Genomic DNA, 4,288 nt, shown 5'->3' with positions numbered 1-4,288 from the left:
GTCACTTTTTGAGAAGACACAAATAAACGCTGAACACAAACGAATCGCATATTGAGCTTCGCATTTGCACAAACCCTTTTAAGAAACGCAGAACGTACTAAAATCGCTTCTTTAAGTAATATGAAAGGACTTGTCTGGTTCCGTGCATAGTCTATGTTCATATATTTTGACATTTAGTAAACCAGCTTGTTTTCCTTAAGTAAATAAAGCATGTAATTCCCGAATCACGCTGCCAAATTTACGATATATTGTGCGAAAGACATGAAATTAGAAATGTCGCGAAAAGGTTACACAGTTGGTCATGTAGTAGTATTACTTATGAGATCAATTTAAGGAAGTGCATGAAATTTTACCTATCGTGCAACGGAAACACATAGTTATTTGCAAATTGTTAATATGTCATTTTTTTATATACCATACCTGTGCATAACATGAATAATTAATTCAAAGTTTCAAAGTTATTGGCCATATGATTCCATTTCGTGTGTTCACCAACCATTAATAAACTTTAAAAAGAAATACAATTAAAAAAAAGATAGAATGCATAATGTATTCATTTGAAGACAGAACACTACCATGAAACACTTGAACATTGATTATATCAATTGTTTTATTCACGGGGCTGCCCATAGTAATCAATTTTGTGTGAAGAAATCTGTAGTCAATTAAGTTGAAGCTACTATTTTGCTTAATTTGTATTGCGTTCGATCGGCGAAAAACAATAAATACACATTCAAGCTTAACCCAAAACAATTGAAAAAGACCACCATATGCTGTCATAACGAACGCAGCTATGTGTCAACGTTTCAAACTGACCAAATACTGTAATACTCGTGTTATAGACATCCATCATTCTGTGAAACACAGTATTCATTTTATAGGAACATTTAGAAAACCGTTTTATTTGAAATGCGACCCACAACGTATGGTGTATTTACTCAGTATTGAGCAGCTTTATGACATCAGAGTTATTTTCATTGATATCTCCCATAGGGGGACTAGAGTAGGAGTATGTCCCACCAGACGTAAAACAACTTTCCCCGGAACTAATGCTTGAAATTTAAGGTGGCATCAAGTCATGTATTAATTACAACCGACGCTTTATCTTCCGTGTGTTGAAAATATCACACGACAATAAGTCACAGGGGAAGCCCTCGTAACAGAATATCGTCATCAACTATATCGAATTTCCAGATAACAAACGTTTGTTAACCGCCAATAAATCGAACGTTTTCCGGCAAATGTTTTTTGTTTATATTTTCATAACCAGTATCATAATTCCTGTGTTTCGCGCATTAAATATTAAAATTACGACAGTTACTAACTATACCAAATAAATTGACTGGCATAAAACATTAACACATTGACATTTTAAACATTTATACGATGATTTAGGAGCTTATTGACCTTATTCGACGAAAAAGGTGATCATTTTTCAAACGTATCACATGCACATACGGTTATACATTTCAGTCTCGTTCTGTGTAAAGGGGGTTAACTTCATGTGCGTGAAGTGTCGTCCTACATAAGGTGGCAGGGGATATATCAGTGAAAGGGGGGTCCATGAAAATTACATATCTTTAGGGTAGGTGTTACCTATGGTCTTTAAAAATCAATTAGGTATTTATAAGATGTATTTCTTGTGTTAGGTTGTAGAAAGAATGTCTCAAAATTTTGGAAAAAAACATTACAACTAGCCACAGCTCCCTAGCAAGGAAATTTTGAATCTTCAAAAAGGAGGTTTTCACTTTTGTCGGAAGTCAATATTTCACGCTGCAGAAACAGAACAAAATTTTGAAGGTAAATTGTGAAAAATCTAAACGTATGGGAGACACTTTTCTAGGCAAATAAACAAAGCACAGGGATGAAATTAATGAGAAATGTAGCCAAAACTAGGATTGCATTCTGTTTGAATGTTCTGTGCATGTCATGAAATGGGTCAAATTTCTCAATGTTTCATTAAAAATGAGGTGGGTGGGGGGAAAGATCAAGGGCCATAGTTTCACAAGTGAAGAAGCCAGCCTTGTCTTTGGTTGTATTTTCAATGTATATTGCCTATGCTATGACACTGACACAAAAAGGCTTTCTTGTGTCACTTTCTGTTTTGATGCAATGGATTTGACTGTTTGCGGCCTTGCGGAACTCGAAATTTGGTCAAAAATATATCCCCTGCCCCCTTAATAGCAAAACGCAAAATTTTAAAATTGTGTATATCATACGAAAATTGATACATGTATTCCACAAATGTGTTGCGGTAACAAACCGAACATAATTTTGCATATATCTTTTAACCGCTATGGTTGAGATTCTGGAAAACAAAGGGAGGTAATAATGTTAAAACCATTGCTCATTTTAGGAAAATTTCACGTGTGCTGGTTTCGCACTGGAAAACAATGTTTAAACTCATATTTGTGTAATAGCATCTACATTTGCACATTTTCTGAGCTTGAATACTTAAATAAGCAAGATAAGTCTGCAGTTTTGTAGAAAAAGTTGGTAAAAATAGGAAAATTATGCAAAATAGTGGTTTGTAACATGCCGCAAACATAAATTCTTTTTTTCTTCTTATTTGAAGTCATTATGGCAACATATTTCTTCATGTGACACCTAACAGATGAAGAAAGACTAAGATTGAAGCATTTATTTGATAATAAATACGAAATAATAAGTAAATGCCACATCTGGAAGGGGGCGTACACTCCAAGCGTCTATGGTGTTCTGCGGTGTAGTTTCCGCGGCAAAAGGCTAAGGCTTAAAGCTCACCATGCACTATATTATCTTGAAAATAAACATGCCATGTCATCAAAAATGCATGTGTCACATTTATGCCACAGTAAACTTTGTGTCAACATCAAGCACTTAAGTTATGGGCCTCAAAGCATTAACAAAAGGAAAATATGTGCTCATGAAGGTTCCTTATGCACTTGAAAATGTTTCCAAGCTGTGTCTTGTTTACAATGATGTTCTCATAGTCAGATATATTTGCCCACTGTTTCCAATTGTAGCACTTTGATTTTCAGACTGTGGTACTGTTTGATGTGGTCGCAGTTTAATAGGGAGAACACGTGGACCCCGAGAACGATTACACGCATTCAAGACATCGTTAGCCACAGAATCACCCAATCGCACGACACTTTCCAGGTCAGGGTCTGAATTCAACGGAATAGAATCTTGAACTTGTTTCTCTACACAGGGCACATGCCTGCAGAAACTTTATAGTTTGGAAATACTCCTTTTTTGAAAAGTACACCTTTGTTTTTCCTAGCGTGATTGTTTTTATAACTGTGCTGTGATTTCTTATGGAGTGATCTAATTTTGAATGGTATTTTAATGAATGAATATCAATATTTGGTGCATGTATTATGTAATCATATGGGAATATACATCTGTAAGACTGATTGATAGTGTCAATAATCATTTTAAACATTTGACATATAACTTGTGTGCTTCTCTACTAAATAGAGTCAAATGTTGTGAATAGGAACACTATTTTTTTGATTATTTCTGTTCTGGTTGTTTCCCTTGAATTGTGTGAATTTTTGGAATTACTATGAAATACAAACAAAACACAGGATACAGTTCAGAAATGTTGCATTTAATTCATTAAACATTATATTTTAATATAACAAAAGCTTTTTGTTTTATTATGCATATATTAAAAAACTTAAGGTGGCAGGGGATATATCAGTGAAAGGGGGGTCCATGAAAATTACATATCTTTAGGGTAGGTGTTACCTATGGTCTTTAAAAATCAATTAGGTATTTATAAGATGTATTTCTTGTGTTAGGTTGTAGAAAGAATGTCTCAAAATTTTGGAAAAAAACATTACAACTAGCCACAGCTCCCTAGCAAGGAAATTTTGAATCTTCAAAAAGGAGGTTTTCACTTTTGTCGGAAGTCAATATTTCACGCTGCAGAAACAGAACAAAATTTTGAAGGTAAATTGTGAAAAATCTAAACGTATGGGAGACACTTTTCTAGGCAAATAAACAAAGCACAGGGATGAAATTAATGAGAAATGTAGCCAAAACTAGGATTGCATTCTGTTTGAATGTTCTGTGCATGTCATGAAATGGGTCAAATTTCTCAATTTTTCATTAAAAATGAGGTGGGTGGGGGGAAAGATCAAGGGCCATAGTTTCACAAGTGAAGAAGCCAGCCTTGTCTTTGGTTGTATTTTCAATGTATATTGCCTATGCTATGACACTGACACAAAAAGGCTTTCTTGTGTCACTTTCTGTTTTGATGCAATGGATTTGACTGTTTGCGGCCTTGCGGAACTCGAAA

The 4,288-nt window shown here is 34.7% G+C and overlaps 1 long non-coding RNA gene across 1 annotated transcript; it reads left to right on the top strand.

Annotated features, from left to right (window-relative positions):
- The first annotated feature begins 1,513 nt into the window (after positions 1 to 1,513).
- Positions 1,514 to 4,288, top strand: LOC127863519 (uncharacterized). The gene is made up of 2 exons (XR_008041080.1): positions 1,514 to 1,585; positions 3,021 to 4,288. It is a non-coding gene; the product is annotated as an uncharacterized LOC127863519 (long non-coding RNA).

Source organism: Dreissena polymorpha, unplaced genomic scaffold, assembly GCF_020536995.1.
Source record: "Dreissena polymorpha isolate Duluth1 unplaced genomic scaffold, UMN_Dpol_1.0 chrUn012, whole genome shotgun sequence".
In the NCBI taxonomy this organism is placed as follows: domain Eukaryota; kingdom Metazoa; phylum Mollusca; class Bivalvia; order Myida; family Dreissenidae; genus Dreissena; species Dreissena polymorpha.
Note: the sequence above shows the minus strand (reverse complement) of the source record. Positions and strands in the feature narration are given on the sequence as shown.